The sequence below is a fragment of the Leopardus geoffroyi genome, chromosome D3 (genome assembly GCF_018350155.1).
Source record: "Leopardus geoffroyi isolate Oge1 chromosome D3, O.geoffroyi_Oge1_pat1.0, whole genome shotgun sequence".
Taxonomy (NCBI): domain Eukaryota; kingdom Metazoa; phylum Chordata; class Mammalia; order Carnivora; family Felidae; genus Leopardus; species Leopardus geoffroyi.
The window spans coordinates 34,851,122-34,875,720 of NC_059339.1; the positions used below are offsets into that span (position 1 = coordinate 34,851,122).

Consider the following 24,599-nt stretch of genomic DNA (forward strand, 5'->3'; position numbering starts at 1 on the left):
TTTTTGTTATCAGTAGGGCTTCCAGTCAACAGCAGGCTATTAGTGGTTAAGTTCTGAGGGGGTGAAAAGTTACACATGAATTTTAGACTGTGAGGGGGGTCAGCACCCCTACCCCCTGCATTGTTCAAGGATCAACTGTACTTTACCATTGTCTATTCAATCACCCAAGTTAAAATCCAACTGTAACTGAATCCTATGAATTCTACTTTCTAAATGTTTGTGCTAGGAACTTACTCCTGTGTATCTCCACTGATGCTACCTTAAACGTAGGGTCTTACTTGTCACCTCAATTATTACAAAAACTCCTAACCAGTCTCGCTGCACCCTGCCTTAACCTCCCCTCCCTCCCTTCTGAAATCTGCATTCTGTAATACCAGAATGATCTTTCTAAAATGAAAACCTTCCAAGAATCTTTCCTGATTAAAATCCATGAACTCTATTATTATTTATAGGAAAAAAACCCTCTAGAATCCCTAGAATGGCATGCAATGCTCAAGGATCTATCTAGGCAGCCTCATCTTCTGCTACTTCCCACCATAAACCCAATGCTATAGTTGTAGAGAACGACTTCTAATTTTTAAAAGTGTTCTATGCTCTCTCTAATCATGTCCAGCTTTCCTTCTGCTTTAAGTTCCTTTCTCTCATTTTCTGCCTCAGTCATACCTAAACCTTCAAGTTTAAGAATGTAAAGCATGAGGTACTTAACACAACACCTAACACACAGCAGGGAGTTAATGGGTTGAGCTGGCCTAGGCTTCTCTTTTCTTTATCCTGTCTCAGTGACTCCTATTTGCTCACAAGATAAAAGTTGGAATTACTTCCACTGTGTATAAGACTATCCATAATTTCGCCTCTGCCAACTCACTATGGCAGCTTAGACCCCTGTGCTTTTGCTCACACTCCTTCTACCTAAATGCCCATCCTTACTCTTTTCATCCCCTCCTGTACATAACGTTTTCCTTACCGCTGCCACCTTTCTCAATCTCTTCTTCTCTTCCCTTAGGAAACTGGCCACTATCTCCTTTGTACACCCTGTATACGCCCACACTTTGTCCAGTCAAAATAATCTTAAAAACGTACTGTACTTGGTAACGGTTCAAGTCAGAGATAGAATCTGACCATTCTGAAAGCAGGGGCAGTGCCTTATCCATCTGGAAGTCTTCTTCACCTGGGACAGTACCCGCTGCTATGGAATTATTACTAGTAATTCTCCCATACTAAATGACCTGCATTCTTCCTTATTCCTCCCACATATACTAACTTAGGTTTCGATCAGGAATTTTCTTTCAAAAAGGACATATTTGGGGGTTACATTCAGGCCCAATCTCTCCTTGCCAAGCAAACAGCTGTGCAAACACAACGATACAAATTAAATATTCATTTTCTGACACTTCTGGTTTTCTAAATTAGAAAGACCTAAAATGAGAGATTATTTTGAAGAGAGAGCAAATTAAGTTATGGTACATGGCCTCAAGATTCTTTGTTCAAAGAATTACCGCCCTATGGTTACTGTTAAACTAGCCTACTCCACTTAAATCTATGGGTCACTTTGAAAAGTGGGAACCACTCTACTAACTTCCTTCCTACCTCTCCTACTGCCAATACAGTTTACAGCAATTACTCATTTTCGGGAAGACACTCAGAAAGGAACTATCAAATCACCAAGATAACTGGAAACGTGTCAAGTGAGGTTACCTTTCTTATTCGCAGTCCCATTTTTTCATTTGGAAGTGCTGCCTCCATAATCACCAAACCAAAAGCGAGCTTGCTCCTTATCACCACTTAAATATTTTATGAATAACTCCCAAGTATGATGGAATGCTACCTAAAGTTGCAGCAGCCTTCGAACATGCCCACTCCACTAAAAAAATTCAGCGAAAGCTTTTCTAATCAGGCTAGATGGTGTGTGAACTCCATGTCCAAACGACTGCACTTCTCTTACCATGCACATTCAAAGTATCTCGACTTCACATTTTAATTACTGTCAAGAACTCTACTAGGCCTTAGAAGTAACAAGCTGCTTAGGCAAGAGGGAGGCTCGGAAGTCATGAATCGCAAAACTCGAAAGAGCGTAATTATTTCAGGTTAAGACTGAGGTGTGGAATATTGTGTAAAACCTGTTCCACTCTGCTAAGGATAAATTTTAAAAGGGGGAGGGGGGTGCGACCTCAAGAAGAGCCTTTTGGCACAAGCATACTTGAGAATGAGTTGTAAGAAGGATTCTCAACTCCAGACCTGTCCCCATTCGCACTGAAACCTGAACGAAAGACCGAAGCACTCAAAGGAACTCCACTGCTTCCATGCCAGCGGTGGGAAACATCAAGAGCCTTTTCCTAGCCCACTGGGCAAGTCCCGGAGACGGGTCAATACTCCGGGTGCGATGAAAAAACAGTGATTATATAAAAGACAGAGTCCCCTCTCCTCCGTTCCGGTGCCCAAGAGCTGCCCTGAGGCCTGGAGACTCAAGGGGGGAGGGGCCCGGTTCCCGACCCTCCTCCTCCGGACCCCGAGAGCACCAAATCACAAACGCGGGTGCCACGAGGGAGGCCCGGCCGGCAAATGGGAAGAACGGCCGGTAAGGGGGCGAGAACTGGGGAGAAGCCTGCCCGGGATGAACCCGCACTCGGGGCAGCCACGCCCCCCACCCCCAACTCCAACCCCGCGCGCTGCGAGCTCCCAGCCCCGCACGCTGCCTGACAGACGCCGCTGCGAGGTGGGTGCGGAGAGCGCCCCGCGGGCAGGCGAGGGGCACCGCCACGACCCCCGCACGCCACCGGTGGCCGCCACTGACCTGTGCCTGACGCCGCGCGACCGCCCGCCCCGCCGCAGCCGCCGCCTCCTCGCGCTCACCGTGCCGCCGCAGCCACCGTAGGCGCCTCCTGCGCTGCGCCCCTGGCCGGCCTCGGGCGCCCCATTCCCACCCCGCCCCAGCCTCCGCCTGTTTACAATGATTGGGACAGAACGGGACGAGCCGGCCCAGCGCGCACGCGCATTCCCTCCTACCGCCGCTGCCGGCTTCCCGGGTCCTCCTCTCTGCGCTGACGTCTAAAGCCGTCAAGGGCAAACGCCCTGTGCCCTCGCGCGGGGCACGCTGGGAGGCGTAGTTCTCCGACGCCCAGCGCCCAGTTTACGTGAGGGCCCTTCGTCGAGGAAGCACACTACAACACCCTGGAAGCACCGCGCCTCCTTCGGCCCAGAGGCTCGCTAAGGAAGCTGAGGGAGCGCGCGAGAGAACGCGCCGCGCGGGTGCTCAGCGAGCGCCTGCGCAGTCCCCGGTCTTGGGGGACTGGGTGGGATGTAACACCTACCTCCAGCGAGTATCAGTGGAGGTTTTGGGGCACCGGCTGCGGTGGTCTTGAGAAAGGAAAGAGCTTTCCTCTCCACCCTCTGGCTGGCTGCTCCTCAGCTCCCGAAGTGCAGACCTTTTGTGCCAGCAGGCTTCGGTCGTCCCAACCAGTTAAACCAGCCTAGGAGGCCGGCCCAGCCTGCCGCTGGGTGGGGCATCTTCCCGGCCTTGGACTGGGTGGGGAATCTTTTGCTTGGGTGGGGACTCTTGCTGTGGGCTTTCTTTAAAGGAAGCGCCGTGGGCCTGTGAGGCGAAACTTGGCCTAAAGCTCTGTGTCGGGACCCCTCTAAGAATTCCTACAATAGGTGTTGACAAGGGCCAGCCCTTGGTGCGTGCCGGGCTGTGGGACTGCCGTCTTCCACCGCCCTCCTTGGTTCAACATTGGCAAAGGAAGACCTGAATTAGCACTGCCCAGCCGCATGCTTAGGTTGCGAGGAGAAATAACAATCCTGGGGAAGGCTGACAATAACTAAATTTCCCCCCAGGACTCTTAGGCTTGAAGAATTATTCTGCTAATGCGTGGCTGGAAATCGGGTCTTTTGAAGTGTTCTTGTTTTATAAAAGTTGGGTGGTTAATCAGGGGAAAGATATGCTTTGGGATAAATGGCCTTCCTGATCATTTACATACCTACGTGCAATACTGTCTTCAGAACTTCATTGTATTATGTAGATGAATCCGTGTGATCTGCCCTGCCCTATACCTCCCAGATAAACCGACAAGTTGACAATAGGTCTCTCCCTTGTACACGTGTTTTCTACTCAGTAAAGTTCAGCCCCCTCAGCCTGACTTTCGAGAGCCTCCCACAATTAGACCCCAGCAGGGTCTTTGGTACCCATTGTTTCCTGACTGCTGGAGAAGCTTTCTTTTTGCCCTTCTGGCAACAGAAGAGTGTCCTCTGACCACTGAGATGGGCATGTTACAACGTCAGTTACAATACTCTTTGCTTCTGGCAGCACTGTTTGGGCCAAGGGATAGGCACTGACCTGAGTTGGGCATTATTGAGCCCTTGCTTGAAATTGCTACATGGACAAAGAAAAGGGAGGGGGAAAAAGCCGCTTATTGGGGTAACTGCTGATGGCCATATTCTTCATAAGGTGAGCCTTTTCTGCAGTAGCCATGAATGAGGCCAAAACAGGAGGGGAGGGTGAGTTGGAAAGAGAAATCAATTGCTGACAGCATGAAGACTCTGGTTTTAGTTTCAAAGGCCAATTCTTCTTTAAGTGCTTTGAGCACATGAGCCTCGCTGGGGGAGCCGATACAGTTGTTTGTTTATTGTTATTTAGGACTAATTTGTGTGGTTGTATAACATTTGTTGGTTGCCTCCTGAGCATTCATTCCTCCCATTTAAGCCATGGAGCATAACCATTCCCTCTGGCAGCTTCTGAGATGGTCATGTTTCTGAGATGGTCATGGAACCCAGTCAGAACCAGTGAGTTCCACAGAGACCTAAGATGGATCTTCTAATAAACTGCAGCCTCCTTGCTCTTCTGGTATGGTGTTGAGTATATGAGGTCTGAAAGTGGGGCAAGTGTTTTGTTCCTTCAAGGCGAAAGCCTGAAGGGATAGCATCTAGGGAAAAGGCACCAATAAAGCCTGAAGATGAAGTCAGTACTGTCAAATGAGTGCTGGAAAGGAGAACTAGGCGTGTAGTGGCATCATTAGAGCTGCACTATCAAACCTCACCTGTCTGACTTAACTTATAAACTATCCTATAGACTGTTTAGAATTGTGAGCCATAGGGATGCCTGGGTGGCTCAGTCGGTTAAGCATCTGGCTCAGGTCATAATCCACTGGTGAGCTTGAGCCCCACCTCGGGTGTGTGGGATTCTCTCTCTCCCCTTCTCTCTCCGCCCCTCTTGAGCCTTCTCTTTCTCTCAAAAATAAAAATAAACAATAGTTTAAAAATATGTGAGCCATCAATTTCCTATATTATTTCAGCCAGTTTGGGAGAAGGGGAAGTTCTGTGACTCAAAATTCTTAAAGTCCTAACTAATTTAGTTGGATTTCTTTTACATGACTAATACAGGTCCCCACTTAAAAAGAAACTGTGGAACGGGGCACCTGGGTGGCTCAGTCAGTTAAGTGGCCAACTTTGGCTCAGGTCATGATCTCAAGGTTCATGGGTTCGAGCCCACATTGGGCTCTGTGCTGATAACTCAGAGCCTGGAGCCTGCTTCAGATTCCATGTCTCCCTCTCTCTCTGCTCCTCCCCAGCTCTTACTCTGTCTTTCTCTCTTAAAAAATAAATAAACATTAAAAAAAATTTTAAAGAAAAAAGAAACTGTGGAAGAATCTTTCAGCAGCGGCTATGTGACATGGTCAACACTTCCTCTGCACACAAAACAAGTACATAACTGGACAAAATTGTCAAAAACAACCATTTCAAGGCTCTTGAAACCACAGACAACAATTTGAGAAATATCGATTCTTGAAAAACTGCTAGAAATTCTAATAGAGATAGTAGATGTCTGTGACATCTACTCAGGCAAGACATGCCTGAGGCTGCTTCTGTCCTGCCCCACCTGTTGCCGCAGAACTCTAGTTTTTACTAGTGTGGACTGGGCAAGCTAAGAAAACTAGCTACTTTTCTGCCAGAGGGGATGGACTTCATTCCTGCTGGGAGGTAAAAAACCCATGACTTTGCCAGCTGGAGGAAATATAAAATGGTGCACCTGCTGTGGAAGACAGTATGGTGGCTTCTCAAAATATTAAACATACAATTACCATTTGACCCAGCAATTCCACTTCTTAGTATATACCCAAAAGAATCAAAATCAAGGACTCAAAGAGCTATTTGTACATCCATGTTTGTGGTAGTGGAAGCAACCCAAGTGTTTATTGATGGATGAATGGGTAAATAAAATGTGGCGCATACACACACACACACACACACACACACACACACACACACACATATATATACACACACAAACACAAAGGAACATTAACTAGCTTTCAAAAGGAAGGACATTCTAATACAGGTAAAACAAAAATCATGAGAACTGAAAGGATAAATTTACAATTCACTTGTGGTTATAGATTTCAAACTCTTCTCTCAGCAATGAAGACAGAAAGTCAACACGGACATAGAAGACCTGCATTACAATATCAACCAACTTGAAATATTTGACATGTAGAAAACTCCAACAGCAGAATACACATTCTTTTCAAACAAATGAAACACCATCCAGAATAGATTATATATAGCAAGTCACAAAACAAGCCTCTATAAATTTGAAAGGACTAAAGTATCCAAGATATGTTCTCTTTCTACAATGGAATTAAATTAGCAAAAACAAATATAAGAACCCCCCAAATATCTGGAAATTAACACATTTCTAGGGGTGCCTGGGCAGTTCAGTCAGTGAAGGGTCTGACTTCGGCTCAGGTCATGGTCTCATGGTTTTTGAGTTGAAGCCCCACGTCAGGCTCTGTGCTGACAGCTCAGAGCCTGGAGCCTGCTTCAGATTCTGTGTCTCTCCTTCTCTTGCTGCCTCTCCTCTCCTTGTGCTCTGTCTCTCTCTCAAAAATCAATATTAATTTTTTTTTAATAAATAAATAAATAAATAAATAACCCATGGGCCAAAGGAGAAATCACAAGGAAAATTAGAAAATATCTGGAACTGTATGGAAACAAAAATACAACATATCAAGTTTAAGGGAAGCAACCAAAGCTGTGCTTGGAGGGAAATTAATAGCATTAACTGCTTACATTAGAAGGAAGACCATAATTTAAGCTTCCGTCTCAAGAAGGTAGAAAAAAGAGAAGTGAATAAGCCTGAATTAAGTAGAAATAAGGAAATAGGATAAAAATAGAAATCGATGAATCAAAACCAAAAGGAAATAGAGAAAAAGACCCAAAAGCACATTCTTTGAAAAAATTAAATTGATAAACCTTTAGCTAGACTAAGAAGAAAAGAAGGGTATAAATTACCAAAATGAGAAATGAAAAGAGGGGCAACACTATAGACCTTACAAAAATGAAAAGTACTATAAGGGAATACTTATGAACATCATAATTCCAATAATTTTAAAAATAGTTGAAAACAGAGGCATTCCTAGAGGGAACAAATTACCAAAACTAAATAAAATAAAATAAAATAAAATAAAATAAAATAAAAAGAAGTAAAAAAATATGAATAGACATATATCAGGGTAAAAATCTTGAATTGGTAAATACAATTCTTCCCACAAGGAAAAGCCCATGCCAAATGTCTTCACTGGTGAAATATATCAAATATTTTAAGGGAATAAATAATACCAAATCTATTAATACCATTTTAGAAAATAGATGAGTAAGGAACACTCCTCAATTCATTTTATGAGGCCAGTATCACCCTGGTACCAAAACCGAACAGCAACACAAAAAAGTAGAATATCCTTCATAAGTTGTACACTTTAAAAGGGTCAAGGGGTATCTGGCTGGTTCAGTTATAAAAGCATGTGACTCTTGATCTTGGGGTTGACTTCAAGCCCTACATTGTGTGTAGAGATTACTAAAAAAAATAAATAAACTTAAAAAAAATAAAAGGGTTAGTTTTATGGTACATGAATTATATCTCAATAATGCTGTTATTTTTTTAAGATATGAGAATTGAATTAAATATTCTAAAGGCAACCCCACCCTTGGATGAACAAAGTAGAAAAATCCAATGCCGGGGTGCCTGGGTGGCTCAGTTGATTAAGTGTCCGACTTCAGCTCAGGTCATGATCTCACAGTTCGTGGGTTCAAGCCCTGCATCAGGCTCTGTGCTAACAGATCAGAACCTGGAGCCTGCTTCAGATTCTGTGTCTCCCTCTCTCTCTGCCCCTCCCCTGCTTGTACTCTGTCTCTTTCTCTCAAAAATAAATAAATATTTTTTAAAAAGAGAAAAAAGAAAAATCAACTCCTGTTGCCTGTATCCTTAGGACTGGCACCTAAACAGTTCATTGGGTCATAGCACTGTTATATGGTTGAAATTTCCTATTTTTATGTTATTAAATATAATGTATATATAATTATATATGTGTAAACAGATATTTAATAATACAATAAATGTTATATATACTTATATAATATATATATTTAATAATATAATAATAAATGTTATAGTTTTACATGTCATATAAAGATATAATATTTAGAACTCATGACAACAACAGGTGTCAGAACTGTATAAGCACTGAAAAGAATTTGTGGCCATTTATTTGCATTCTATGACAAGAAACTCTTGAATCTCCTTGGCTCCTGAAGGAATGATTTTATAACCTCCAAAGTCTGTAAATTAGTGTGAACTGACACCTTTTGGTTGAAACAATCATAAGTCAAATGTAGGTATAAACTGCATTCCGGTGTCCTCCCACCAGTCCTCTCTAATCCTAAAGATTTTCTAGGACTAAATAAACTACAAAGCTGATTCAGATAGAAAAATGTACCTCACAAGCTTCCATCCAATATAGCGAAACTATTTCCATTTCCATCATATGCTGTAAAGACAGTGCATTGTTTAACCATTTCTCGGGGAGAAAGGGTAAAATTTATGTCCTAAATTTAAAGTACAACATTTGCTTTTTACAGTTATCAGTGATAACACTGAGGTTATTTAGAATAATGCTAATTTGGATCAGGAGCTTATGGATCATAGTTTTGGTCTAGACAAATCTAAACATCTAAAAGTATCTTCTGCTTCCTAGTGAACTGGGACAGAGGACTGCCCCCCACTCATTGCACCCCCTACCTCCCCCCCACCCCCTGCTTCTGGGATCTGTCAGTAATAAATCTTGTGATGTTACTTCTTTTGTATGCATTAAAGCTGTGCTTTGTTCAATCAAAAGGACCCCAGGTTTTCTCTTTCCCAAAGTGGGAGCTCAAATGCTGAGGGAGTTCCCTGTCAACCCTATGTGGATGGCTTGTGCCTCTTCACCCAGCAGGTCATAATCTGCATATTCTTGATTTAATACACCAGCTATGGGCCCCTCCCCCAACACACCTTACATATTTTAAAGTATCTTTTTTTCTATGATGACAATTAACTGACTTGGTTTGACCAAGTACAGATTATAAACCATTCTTACCTCGGAATATTGAAGACTTGGCTACAATTCTCTTAGCTTCTAGTGTCACTGTGGACAAAATCCAATGCTATTTTGATTTTTGATCCTTTGTAAACAAACACCTTAAATTTTCCCCTTCTTGAAGAAAAATTACTTTCCAACTCTCTATTTTGCCCATAGCTTTATGAAACTTCAGAATGATATGTCTTGAGCTGGGATTAATATTATTCTTTTGTGGGTTAGGCACTTTGTGGAGCTTTTCACCGGAAACTCACGCACTTCAGTTGCAGGATCTTTTCATGAATTACCTCATGGGGACCATGCACTTCTCTATTCTGTATTTCCATAATTCCTACCATTTGCTGTTGAATCCTTACAATGGTCCCCTACTTCTATTGTCTTTTATCTCCTATTTTCTGTCTCTTTGTCTTTTTACTTAAACTTCTGGGAAAATTTCTTCCACTATATTTTCAACTTATTTTGAGGTTTTTCATTTTGGTTTCATACTTTTAATTTCTCTTAAATTTTTTTTTATATAGCATCCTATTCTGTTCTTGGATATAGTAACCTATCTTTTCTTCCCGAACCTAGCAGTGAAACATATATTAAAAGTTTTCTTCTCCTCAGGGCACCTGGGTGGCTCAGTCAGTTAAGCGTCTGACTTTGGCTCAGGTCATGATCTCACAGTTCAATTCGTGAGTCCAAGCCCCACATTGGGCCCTGTGCTGACAGCTCAGAGCCTGGAGCCTGCTTCATTTCTGTATCTCCCTCTCTCTGCCCCTCCCCCACTCGCACTCTGTCTCTCTCACTTAAACATTAAAAAAACAAGTTTTTTAAAAGTTTTCTTTGGACTTCAAGCTGTAGTACAAAGCTGTAATCATTAAGACAGTATGGCACTGGCACAAAAACAGACACTCAGATCAGTGGAACAGTATAGAGAACCCAGAAATGGACCCACAAACATATGGCCAACTAATCTTTGACAAAGCAGGAAAGAATATCCGATGGAATAAAGACAGTCTCTTCAGCAAGTGGTGCTGGGAAAACTGGACAGCGACATGCAGAAGAATGAACCTGGACCACTTTCTTTCTTACACCATACACAAAAATAAACTAAAAATGGATGAAAGACCTAAATGTAAGAGAGTAAACTATCAAAATCCTCGAAGAGAAAGCAGGTAAAAACCTCTTTGACCTTGGCCGCAGCAGCTTCTTACTCAACACGTCTCTGGAGGCAAGGGAAACAAAAGCAAAAATGAACTATTGGAACCTCATCAAAATAAAAAGCTTCTGCACAGCGAAGGAAACAATCAGCAAAACTAAATGGCAACCGACGGAATGGGAGAAGATATTTGCAAATGACATATCAGATAAAGGGTTAGTATCCAAAATCTATAAAGAACTTATCAAACTCAACACCCAAAAAAAACACAAATAATCCAGTGAAGAAATGGGCAAAAGACATAAATAGACACTTCTCCAAAGAAGACATCCAAATGGCTAATAGACACATGAAAAAATGCTCAACATCACTCATCATCCAGGAAATACAAATCAAAACCACAATGAGATACCACCTCACACCAGTCAGAATGGCCAAAATTAACAACTCAGGCAACAACAGATGTTGGTGAGGATGCAAAGAAAGAGGGTCTTTTTGCACTGCTGGTTGGAATGCAAACTGGTGCAGCCACTCTGGAAAACAGTATGGAGGTTCCTCAAAAAACTAAAAATAGAACTACCCTAAGACCCAGCAATTGCACTATTAGATATTTATCCAAGGGATACAGGTATGCTGTTTTGAAGGGGCACATGCACCCCCATGTTTATAGCAGCACTATCGACAATAGCCAAAGTATGGAAAGAGCCCAAATGTCCATCGCTGGATGAATGGATAAAGAAGATGTGGTTTATATACACAATGGAGTATTACTTGGCAATCAAAAAGAATGAAATCTTGCCGTTTGCAAGTACATGGATGGAACTAGAGGGTATTATGTTAAGCGAAATTAGTCAGAGAAAGATAAATATCATATGACTTCACTCATATGAGGACTTTAAGAGAAAAAACAGATGAACATAAGGGAAGGGAAGCAAAAATAATATAAAAACAGGGAGGGGGACAAAAACACAAGAGACTCTTAAATATGGAGAACAAACAGAGAGTTACTGGAGGGGTCGTGGGAGGGGGGATGGGCTAAATGGGTAAGGGGCATTAAGGATCTACTCCTGAAATCACTGTTGCACTATACGCTAACTACCTTGGATGTGACTTAAAAAAATAAATTGAATAAAAAAGAAAAAAATTTTAAAAAGCAATGGGAATACAAAGTAGAGTCTGAAAAGAAAAAAAAAAACAAAAAACAAAAGTTTTCTTCTCCTTGAATAATCTCTGATTCTTCTCATGTTGTGACTTTGATGGTTTTGTGACCATTGTTTGTGTTTGTTTTGGTCTCTGATTTCCAGATCAGAGATTTTCCTCAAGTGTTCAGTGACTCTTGGTAGTCGAGCTATATTTGAAAGTGTGAAACTAAGAAGCTTGTATATATAGGTGGGGCTTGGCACTTATGGACCTCATTCCCTGTTGCGTGGTCTGCTGGGCTGTTTTGTTGAATGTGTCATGCTGTTGGTTTCCCCTAAAAGAAGTTTCCCCAAGAAGGAGTTAACTAACCTTATCGTGACAATCATTTTGCCATATGTACATGTATGAAATCATCACATTGTACACCTTAAACTTACATATGTTACATGTCAATGATACTTAAGTAAAGGTGGAAATAATTAAATTCCTATTAAAAAAAAAAAAGGAGTTTCCCCCTTTTCCTTTGGCACCTGAGGTGCGACAGTGTAGGCATGTAGCTCTTAGATTTCTGGCTGTAGGGATCCTAATTGGCTGATGGTCCCAGATGATGTCCTCTGGATACATCACTGCATTCTTCCCAAGGCCACACTTCCCACATTGGCTGCGTCCCAGTCGGTGACTCAGAGTGGCAGGAATACTAAGGCAAGCCCATTCCTACAAGATGCAGGATTCCCCTCTGGGTGTATTTGACTTGAAGACACTCCCGGGCTTGCCAAAAGTTTCTTAGAACTGCACTGTAATCTATGGACATTTCTTCATTCTTCCCTCCTTCCTTCCTCCCTCCCTTCCTTTCTTCCTTCCCTCCTTCAGAGGGGTCATACATATGTCATGACTGAGAGCTCTTCCAGCTTCCTCATTCTCTCTCACAGTGTTTCCCCTAATAAATCTCTTGCACATCTTATCCCATGCTGGCATTTTGCCTCTCAGAGGACTCAGACTGTTGCAAATTGTACAGAAATTGGAGCCTGGGAAACCAGATGGAAGGATGAGATTTGGAACTTATTGACTTACCACTTGGCAGGTGTTCAAAATGCTATCCTGAGTGGTAGTTGGGCACAGACACGCCTGGCACGAGGTTGTGACCCGGTTGCTAAAGATTTTACCAACGGCGAGCTGGAAAAATTTCCAGGGAGAGAAGAACACTCCTGCCGATAAAATGATTCAGGAATTTGAGAAACATGAGGAGAACCATGTCCTCCAGGACAGTCGAATTAGATGGTTGCTGATAAATTGTATTAATACCCTGCAGAGGGATGATTAGAGACTCAGCACCATTAATAAGCAGTTAATGGCTAAGAGTCATAGGCCCTTTTGGTGGCATACAAAGAGGGCCCTATCTCCTGTAGCAGTCGAGCAGACATAGATGAGCTCCAGGGAGGTCTGAATTCTCAGCCAGAGGCCAGTCTGCTATGCTAAGGTCAAAGTTCTGGTTGGGCAAACCTGAGCTGCTCCCACCACGTGTCCTGGGTGCTAGGGCAATAACCTGGATGGGGACATGCTGGGCCTGATGATGGAGGAAAGAGATTCCACCAAAAGAGTTGCTTGAACCGACTGGCAAAGGAATAGGGCAAACCTGGGGCTCAGGCAGCAGCTCAATCAGCACTCCTTGCAAAAAGCAATGACCAACACTCAGGGAAGCAGAAATGTCTAAGTTTCCCTGGCAGGTGGGAGAGGGAAGAATAAAGAGGCTGAGGGAAGGGGCACCTGGGGGGCTCATTCGATTAAGCGACCAACTCTTGATTTTGGCTCAGGTCATGATCTCACAATTCGTGAGTTTGAGCCTCGCAGCCGGGTCTGCACGGACAGCACGGAGCCTGCATGGGATTCTGTCTCCCTCTCTCTCTACCCCTCCCCACTTGCTCTCTAGCTCTCTCTCAAAGTAAATAAAAATAAGCTTAAAAAAAAGGTTGAGGGAAGTGGGCATGTTGGAACAGATATATTAGGGGTGGCCAGAAGACCTGCCAGAGGATTACGTCCCACAGGAGGGTCCCAGGACACGCTACTCACCAAGGCCATTGGAATTGTGCTTGTTAGAGGGGCACCGGCAACACTAAGGGGTTCAGTGATCTTCTCTGCAAGTCAGGGATGATGGTAAGAAAGCACAGAGCCAGGTTTATCAATACTCAGGAGGAAGATGGGGCCCGAAGTAACAGAGGCCAGGTGGCTGTCATTACTATAGTGACCAGGAAGGTCAAAGGAGCTCAGCTGGGGTGACTGTGGGATGATATTTACCCACAGACACTGAATTAACAGGTAAATGTACTATCATCCAGACCACAGCACTCTGACACGTCTATAAGGATAAGAGAAACACTGTCAGGGGCGCCTGGGTGGCTCAGTCGGTTAAGCGTCCGACTTCGGCTCAGGTCACCATCTCACTGTCCGTGAGTTTGAGCCCCGCGTCGGGCTCTGTGCTGACAGCTCAGAGCCTGGAGCCTGTTTCAGATTCTGTGTCTCCCTCTCTCTGTGACCGCCCCCCCCCCCCCCCCCCGTTCATGCTCTGTCTCTCCCTGTCTCAAAAATAAATAAAACATTAAAAAAAAAAAAGAGAAACACTGTCAAAAACTTTGCAAAATTTGTACACACAAGGAGCAGGTATAATTAGACCAGGTAACTGGGCACTAATTATTTGGAATCCGACAGAACTGAATTTGAACGTTGACCCTAATTCCTACTGTATGTCTGCAAATTTTTCTTAAAGGGCCAGACAGTAAGTTTGCTGCATTTCCTCAGGCTATCTGTTGTTAGAACCACTCCATTTTGCTGGTGTAACAGAAAAGCAGCCATAGACAGTATGTAAACAAATGAGTGTGGCTATGGTCCAAAAATTCTTTATTTAGAAAAACAAATGAAGAACTGGATTTGGCCCTTTGGCTCTACTCTGCTGACCTCTGTGCTATGAACATATTTTCTTAACTCAATTAGGTCCTTTGCAAAAAAAGTTAGCCTCACACTACTCTGTAAGGTTGTTCTGGCACCTATATAAAATAATATAATAGTTTTTAACAGTTGTCATCCCAAGAAAAAAATGTGTAACTCTGTGTGGTGATGGGTGTTAACTAGACTTATTGTCCCGATCATTTTGCAAATAGCAAATCGTGTTGTACACCTGAAAGTAACGTAATGTTATATGTCAATTACATAAAAATAAAAGAAAATTCTTACTTTAATCTGGGGGAAAAAATGAACCAAGACAGTGAAATGTACCCCGAAGTCAAATAGATTTGGGGCTGAGTCTGGGGTTTGTCGCTTACAGATGTCCCTGGGCAAGTTTCTTTTTTTTTTTTTTTAATTTTTTTTTTTTTAACATTTATTTATTTTTGAGACAGAGAGAGACACAGCATGAACGGGGGAGGGGCAGAGAGAGAGGGAGACACAGAATCGGAAGCAGGCTCCAGGCTTTGAGCCATCAGCCCAGAGCCTGACGCGGGGCTCGAACTCACGGACCGCGAGATCGTGACCTGAGCTGAAGTCGGACGCTTAACCGACTGAGCCACCCAGGCACCCCCCTGGGCAAGTTTCTAAACCTGTCTAAGCTCTATGGTCAGGCTGGATTGGACCAAGCCTGAAAAGCGTAATTTGCACAGGGTTGTTTAATGGAGCATTAGAATTTCTGGTTCACTGTTGTATCTGTGGTTCTGGCTCTGGTTGTAACCACACAAATATGCCATTTGTGACTCAACCAAAAGCATTCATTTTTATTTCCTAGTCTTTCCAAAGCACTTAATCATTTTGTTTTGTCATTTGGTCAAACAGACCTTAGGTTCCTGAGCCTCCCACCCTCCCGCAACTTCCCCTGGTGCCTAGCACAGAGCTTTCCAAACAGGAGGAGAAAGGTCAAGCCTTGTTGAATGAATGCAGCATCTCAGTCCTGTGGGATTCAGCTCTGCTTGTGGAGACACGCTTTTAATGACCAAAAATCTAGTTTTCAAGTAAAGGAATCAGGTATTCCATCTTTTTATTGAAGTTGAAACAAAAAGAAAAGAGCTTTAACCAAAACAAGTCTTTGAAGTTTGCCATCAAAAGGATTTCCTTAGAGTGGCTGTTGAAAGCTTTTAAAACTAGACAGGCTTTTAAAAATAAAGTGGGTTACCATCTCCTGGGAAGTTTATGTGTGGGTCTAATTACAACAAAGGAGTATCAATTGAAATAACCTTTATAGAGTCTTTGAAATGGCTGGAAGTCTTTCTGGTAAATAAAGGATGAGAAATGTCCCTCTAGTGAATATTTAAGAGTTCCTTTGTTAAATATTTTACTTTGCAAGACAGGAGCTGCAGGTTTCTAGAAGCTGAAGGAGTAGCTAAAAAACTCTTACATCGTTGGTGGAATTGTAAATTGGTACAGCCTTCCAAGAGAGAAATTTAGGGTATCTAACAAAATTTAAAGTATGCATAAACTGTGATCCAAAAACTTATTCCAATGTTATAATAGGACAAGTGTGGAATGGTCAAGAATATTTATAATATTGTTATTTTTAGTCATTAAAACATTGAAACTTAAGGGTCCATGACAAGGAATTGATTAAATCAATTACGGTATATCCACTGTGGCAGAAGACAGTGTGTCTTTTGAAAATACTATGTATTTTTATTTTTTGGCATGAAAAATGTCCATGATATCCAGCAAACAGCAAACTTAGTTATCTGGACAGAATATGTATGAGAATGTGTTCACTGTCTCTGCTTTGTTTGAACTATTTATGAAAATGATGCATTATGAAGGAAGAAAATAATGATGCTTTCTGTTTGGAAAAAAAAAAAAAGCAGCTGTGATTTGTGTTTTCACTGCTCAGAAGACAGAGCAAAGAGCAGACCATTGGGCTAAGCAGATTTACGGTCATCCTATCCAACTTCCTTACATGGGATATAGATAGGAAGACAGTTATAAAACTCCTCTAATATAATTCTTTACTTAAAAATACAAGCAGTACAAAAAAAAAAAAAGTAGTACATCTTTTTTTCCAAAATGTGTTGCTGAGGACTGCGATACAAACTAAATGATATACTTTTCAAAGGATATAATACAATAATTTATTCCAGCATTAGAAGCATTACAGAGATGATCAAAATTATTCATAAATTTAAAAAGACACACATATAATATGTAAAGATAGAATAGTGTCATAAGTCTGAGCTATCTAAACTGAAACAATTAATATATAATAAATGTCAATTACTTAGTAAAATTTTGATTGGTGTATTAGAATTTTGGTGGAATTAGGGGATGACTTCTATAGATCATATTGCTAATAAACTTGTCCATGATCATTTTATTTTATTTATTTATTTTTTTAAACGTTTATTTATTTTTGAGACAGAGAGAGACAGAGCATGAATGGGGGAGGGTCAGAGAGAGAGGGAGACAGAATCTGAAACAGGCTCCAGGCTCCGAGCTGTCAGCACAGAGCCTGACGCGGGGCTTGAACTCACGGACTGCGAGATCATGACCTGAGCCGAAGTCAGCCGCTTAACCGACTGAGCCACCCAGGCGCCCCAGTCCATGATCATTTTAAAAGATACTTTCTTCTTTTTTTTTAATGTCTATTTATTTATTTTGAGAGATAAATAAATAATATTTTATGAGCAAGGAAGGGGCAGAGAGAGAGGGGAGAGAATCTGAGCACAGAACCCAGCATTGGACTCAATCTCATGAACTGTGAGATCATGACCAGAGCCAAAATCAAGAGTCAGACACTTAACCAACTGAGCCACCCAGGTGCTCCTCTCTTATTTATTAGTCAAGTGTATGCAGCTAATGGACACATCTGAAAATTCTATTGATGGAAACCTTGCCTTCATCTTTCCCTTTTCTCCCTTTCTCTCTCGTGTCTGAGAGACATCTCTGGGTTTATACTGGATTTATATGCAAGAATTGAAAAGATAGATGTATCTGGCATTGATTAATATTTCCCAATGTCATTTTCATTAACAAACTCCTCTAACAATAAACTATATCTCTAACCCCATTAGAATTTTTAATGTGTATTTTCCCCCAACTTTTTAAATGAAAAATGTTGCATATATAGAAAAGTTGGCAGAATTATACAGTGATATACCCACTGTTGGACTCTACAAGTATTAATATGTTGCTGTATTTGATCACAGATCTATCTATTCTCCATCTATGTTCTCTATCCACCCACCAATCCATCTTATTTCTTAGTGTATTTCTTTTTTTTTAAGATTTTATTTTATTTTTTATCATTTCTTTTGAGAGAGTGTGTGGGCAAGAGCAGGAAAGGGACAGAGAGAGAGAGAGAGAGAGAGAATCCCAAGCAGGCTCCGCACTGTCAGCTCAGAGCCTGACATGGGTCTCGAACTCACAAACCACAAGATCATAACCTGAGCTGAAATCAAGAGTTGGATGCTTAACCAACTGAGCCACCCAGATGCCCCTAAGATTTTATTTTTCCAAGTAACCGCTATACCCACTATAGGGCTCAAGCTTACAACCCCAAGATCAAGAGTTGTGTTCTCCACTGACTGAGCCAGCCAGGCGCCCCCCTTTTTTTTTATGTATTTCACACTAAACTGCAAACATGAGTATGCTTTATCTCTAAACACTTCAGCTTGCATATACTTAAGTAGATCTTAATATTTGCCTATAGTTCTTTATTCTCTTAAGAGAAGTCTGCATACGGTGAAATAGACAAATATTAAGTGTACCACCATTCTATGAGTTTTGAAAAATGCAACACTCAATCCAACCCTTATCTAGATCTGACCTCATTTTATACACCATAGATTAGGTGTGCATATCCTAGAACCGCCTATATGTGCAATCATTCAGTTAGTACTATTTTGTGAAAGGCTTCTTCCACTCAGTGTGTTTTTTGAGAGTCATTCATGTTGTGTTTCACTAGTTCATCCCTAGTTATCACCGAGGGATATTCTACACTGTAAGTGTATCACAATTCATTTCCTCCATTCTCCCCTTGATGGACATTTGGTTGTTTCCGCTTAGGGGGAAAAGCTGCTATGAACCAGCCAAGAACTGTGTGAGTCTGAGTCTTCCTCTCACTTACAGGATTCAGACTAGCCCAACACAGGTTCAGGGATGCTGGCAGAAGATGTGAGATCGCTAAATCAGACACAAAGGGTTTTGTTGCTCACATCAATGGCAGTAGCCAGAGTTATCAATATCTGCACCACTTCCCTAAGCCCATCTCCAGGGGGTGACATACAGGGCCAAGTGACAACAGCAAACAGGAGTTATGTCACAGGGGACAAACCTTGAGCTTAGAGAACCTGAATCTGATGGTCCTGGCGGGAGACTTTATCTTCCACCGCCGTTCTCTATACAAACATAGCGCTGAACAAAAGACAACCTGTGCTTCGCTCACAAGCCTCAAGCTGTGCAAAACACCAGAGAGCCACAGAGAAATGTCTCCTTACAAAGCATTCCTGCACAATCCTTTTGTGAACGTGTTTTCGATTTCCCTTGGGGAAAACCCTAAGAACTGAATTGCTGAATCATTAGATGTTTATGGAACTATCAGAACTTTTCCCAAAGTGATTGCACCATTTTATACGCCCACCAACAAACAATGTATGAGAGTTCCTGTCTTTTCAACTCTCCCCACGTTGGTGTTGCTAGTGTTTTCAATTTAGGCCATTCTGGCTAGTTGTAGTGGTAACTTAATTGTAATTTAATTTGCATTTTCCTGGTAACTAATGATGTTGACCCCTTTTTTATTTGCTATGGACCATTAGTACGTTTTCCTTTGGAAGGTGTCTGCTCAAATCATTTGCCTTTTCAAAAAAATAGTTTTTTTGTCTTTCTATTACTGACTCGTAGGAGTTCTCTCTATATTATGGATGCACATCATTTACTAAATATATATTTAGCAAATATTTTCTTTTTGCTTGTTTATTTATCTTTTTAACTGTGCATTTCAGGGAGTAGGATTTAAAAATTTTTGCTGATGTCTAATTTATCAACTTTTAATTTTATAGTTACTATTTTCTCGGTCTTGTCTAAGAAATCTTTGCTTACTTCATGGTCATGAAGATTCCTTTTAATGTTTTATTCTGGAAGCTTTATAGTTTTAAGTCTAGGTCATGATACATTTTAAATTATTAATTTTGTAAGGATTAGGTACAGGTGGTTCATTTTTTTCCCATATGAATATCCAGTTGTCCCAGCACCATTTTATGAAAAACTTTTCCTTTCCTCACTGAACTGCTTTGGTAAAAATCAAGTAATTGTGTAAATATGCATCAGTTTGGGGGTGCCTGGGTGGCTTAGTCAGTTAGGTGTCCAACACTTGATTTCCACTCAGATCATGATCTCACAGTTCATGGGTTCAAGTCCCACATTGGGCTCTATGCAAACAGTGCAGAACCTACTTGGGATTCTCTCTCTCTCCCTCTCTCTGCCCTTTTCCCTTGTGAGCACACTCTCTCCCTCCTTCTCTCAAAATGAATAAATAAATATATATTTTTAAATGTTTATTTATTTTTGAAGGAGAGAAAGAGCATGAGCGGGGGAAGAGCAGAGACAGGAGGAGACACAAAATCCGAAGCAGGCTCCAGGCTCTGAGCTATCAGCACAGAGCCTGACGTGGGGCTCAAACTCACAAACTGAAATCATGACCAAGCCAAAGTCGGATGCTTAACCGACTGAGCCACCCAGGCGCCCCAATAAATATTTTTTAATGTGGGTCAATTATAGGTTCTCTACTCAGTCCTACTGATTTGTCTATCATTACACCAGTACACTGATTACTGCAGCTTAATAGTATTCTTAAAGTCAGATGGTGTAAATTCTTAAATTTTGTTCTTTTTCAAGATTACTTTGGGTTAAAAAATTTTTTTTTAATGTTTATTTATTTTTGAGAAAAGACGGAAAGGCAGGGGACGGGCAGAGAGAGAGGGAGACACAGAATCCGAAGCAGGCTCTAGGCTCTGAGCTGTCAGCACAGACAACCCAAAAAACTTTGTTTTTTTAAAAAATGTTTATTGGGGCGCCTGGGTGGCGCAGTCGGTTAAGCGTCCGACTTCAGCCAGGTCACGATCTCGCGGTCCGTGAGTTCGAGCCCCACGTCAGGCTCTGGGCGGATGGCTCAGAGCCTGGAGCCTGTTTCCGATTCTGTGTTTCCCTCTCTCTCTGACCCTCCCCCGTTCATGCTCTGTCTCTCTCTGTCCCAAAAATAAATAAACGTTGAAAAAAAAAATTTAAAAAATGTTTATTTATTTATTTTGAGATTGAGAGAGAAAGAGAGAGGGAGGGAGAGAGAGAGAGAGGGAGAGAATGAGTGGGGGAGGGGCAGAGAAAGAGGGAGAGAGAGAATCCCAAGCAGGCTCTGCCCTGTCAGCACAGAGCCAGACACAGGGCTGGATCCCATGAACCATGAGATCATGACCTGAGCCGAAATCAAGAGCAGAACACTTATCTGATTGACCCACCCAGGTGCCCCTTTCAAGGTTACTTTGGATAAAAGCATAAGAGACTCTTAAAAACTGAGAGCAAACTGAGGGTTGATGGGGGTGGGAGGGAGGGGAGGGTGGGTGATGGGTATTGAGGAGGGCACCTTTTGGGATGAGCACTGGGTGCTGTATGGAAACCAATTTGACAATAAACTTCATATATTGAAAAAAAAAAGATTACTTTGGATAATCCAGATTGTGTGCATTTTCATAGAAATTCTAGAATTGGTCCTTGCAATATAGATCGATGATAGATAGATACATAGATACATAGATAACATAGATACACAGATAGACAGACAGGTATAGTATGCAATAGTATGTAATAGAAAAGTTTTGCATAGTATGTAATAGAAACGTTATTTTAAGTATAATAATAGGAAAAACATTTAAATAACTGCATTATTTTTTAAAATGTTTATTTATTTATTGAGAGAGAGAGAGAGGGAGTGCAAGTGTGAGCAGGGGAGGGACAGAAAGAGAAAGAGGGAGAAAATCCCAAGCAGGCTCCATGCTGTCAGCACAGAGCCCAACTGAAGCCTTGAACTCACAAACTGTGAGATCATGACCTGAGCCGAGATCAAGAGTCAAATACTTTACTAACAGGTGCCCCTAAATAGCTGCATTATTATATTTCTAAATCCATATACATAAGGCAACTTTTTTATTTGATAAGTTACAGATATCATGTAATTTGATGAACATTAATTAGGTAAGAAAAACCTGACAATATGTTGTGTTTGTTTTGACTTTCCAGAATAGGATATTCTGATTAGTCTTATTAGACTGATTAGATGTGCCCAATTAGAATAGTCATGCTCTGGAAAGAGTAAGCATGAGGGCGTCTGGGTGGCTCAGTTGGTTAAGTGTCCCACTTTGGCTCAGGTCATGATCTCATAGTTCGTGACTTCCAGCCCTGCATCAGGTTCTCTGCTGTCAGCGCAGAACCTGCTGCAGATCCTGTCTCCCTCTCATGCTGCCCATCCCCTGCTAGAATTCTTTCTCTCTTTCTCTCTCTCTCTCTCTCAGAAATAAGTAAACATTTAAAAAAAAGAGTAAGCATGAAAAAAATTAAAACAAATGAACTAGTCATTGTGTTGTTCACTTAATTATAATACATATTTGAATCTCCTATTAAAAAAAAAAATTTAATGTTTATTTATTTTTGAGAAAGAGAGAGACAGAGTGCAAGTGGAGAAGGGCAGAGAGAGAGGCAGACACAGAATCTGAAACAGGCTCCAGGCTCTGAGCTGTCAGCACAGAGCCTGATGCGGGGCTTGAACCCACAAACTGTGAGATCATGACCTGAGCCGAAGTCAGACACTTCAACAACTGAGCCACCAGGCACCCCTGAATCTCCTATTTAAAGTAGCATTTCTAAATAAAAAATTTGTACTAACTAAAGAATTACCAAACAAAATAGAAAAGTGAACTTATAGAAACCCTTGAAGAATTATCAGGAGTTAAACATGTACTTTTGAAAGTTTAACAGTATAAATATCTGAAAATGTTGAGAGATATAATAGGCTAATATTAAAAATCTATAATATATATCAAGCATACAGACAACAAAGTTGGCTTATCACAAAGCTGATATATATACAAAAATTAGGAATACAATGCCAATATAATTTTTTATTCACTTATACTGCTTAGTATTTATTACTTTACTAAAGTTGCTTAATGCATATTTTCTCCCTTGTCACCTTAAAACTTCCATCATGAAAACAACAACTCATTTGCCTAAGCTTTGAAATAGCAGACTTCTTAGTTATTATATTTATCTTATTATTCAATAACACTAATATGCTCATGAAATGCTTTTCGTTATCTTAAAATTTTCTGGGGACTTTGATACATCAACAATTCTGTCACTTTTACTACCTACAGAATGTTGTAAAATGTGGAGGTAAGAAATTGTGGCCTCGTGACTGCAAAGCTTTCAGTACAACAGGTTTAAGATGATCATTTCTGTCAGAGAAACATATTAATGGAAAATTGACTTGACTACTGAAAGGTCTCTTCTGCAATCTTGTAGTGCATGGCAACCCTTTGTGAAGAGTAGTCTCATGAAGTGTACTTGGCCAGAGAGTAAATATGAGCAATTAAGGATATATATATGTATACATATATGTGTACATATGTATATAGATATATATGTGTATATATGTATATATATCTCCTTATATATCTCTATATATCCATACATATCCTCAACATAATATACCCTTTATGTATATTTATATAAATATAAATAAATATATATATATGTATAAAGCAGTGAAAAGGAAAATGCAAAAATAAACAGACATATTTATTTTGGAGCAAATGGTAAGTCAAGGTGTCCTGACATTAATTTTAAATGATTTTCAATTTAAAATGCCATATATGGTCAACCTACAAATTGCATGAGAAAGTAAATTAAGCTATTTGCACACATACAGGTAGTTCTTGAGATGAGAGGAAAGCCAAGAAAAAGGAAGACGTGGGATATGTGGGGTATAAGAGAGTAAAGCTGACCCAAAAGCCTATTGAGAAGAGGCACATTTCCTTTCTTTCTTTCTTTCTTTTTTTTTTTTTTTTTTGACAAGAAAAAGAAAGGCACTTAGAATCTCCAGAAAAAACAGACAGTTGTACAGGATAGTCATGGTTCAAACAGGAAGCAACCTAGAAAGTAGCATAATTTTAAGCAACTGGTAGGGTATTAGAAAAGAGAATCTTTTTGGCCTTACAATCCTAAGATTGTCACCTAAGACAGTGACTCTGGAGTGCTGGCATTGACCACATACAGAAGGAACTAGGGTCCTAGCATTTTAAAAATCTCTGAAGTGAATAACACTACATAGCTACAATAATGTATAAACTGTTTAATGGTTTTCAACTTCTAAAAATAACCTTCAGACAATCCATAGAAGACTTACTAAGAAACTTAATTTGAGAGGTAAAATTTGGAGAAGAATTCTAATTTTACATCCTGAAGAGACAAGAAATATTGTATAAAATTAATGGAATAAGATATGGAGGTCTAAGTACATTATTTCAAGTTATAAAGGTTAAAAAAAAGAACTAAAAATAAAATAACTATCAAAAATTGAAACGAGAAGGCCAAATTGTGTAGGTTAAATCCTTATATTTGGGGGCTGGGAGCTGTTGGACAATATCTATTTAATCTAGAAGCAGTGATATGGACACAATATTTAGAATTATGAAAGTAACTACCAGAAGGATGAAAATTAAAAAAGTGATTGCCCAGGAGAATAGGCCTGGTGTAGGAAGAGACATGATGCTTTCCATCACAAATCCTGTGGTTTTTTTTTCGAAAAGCAATTTACATTTATTATGTTGATAAAATTTTGTTTAAATAAGAATAAAATTTAGATTGAAATGTATCAGCATTGTGGCATCAAAAATAGACCAGAGCAGCTGTCT

General features: G+C 40.8%; 1 protein-coding gene across 3 annotated transcripts in view; it reads right to left on the reverse strand.

Moving 5' to 3' along the window:
* Positions 1-3,485, reverse strand: part of RALBP1 (ralA binding protein 1) — a 49,206-nt gene extending 45,721 nt beyond the window's left edge. Inside the window, exon 1 of one of the 3 annotated variants that reach the window (XM_045459719.1) lies at positions 3,309-3,485. The gene's annotated coding sequence lies outside the window, so the exon portion shown is untranslated. Of the gene's footprint in view, positions 1-2,791; positions 3,017-3,308 lie in introns of those variants that run through there. The other 2 variants (XM_045459718.1, XM_045459717.1) reach the window with 2 other exon arrangements.
* Between the last annotated feature and the right edge of the window lie 21,114 nt (positions 3,486-24,599).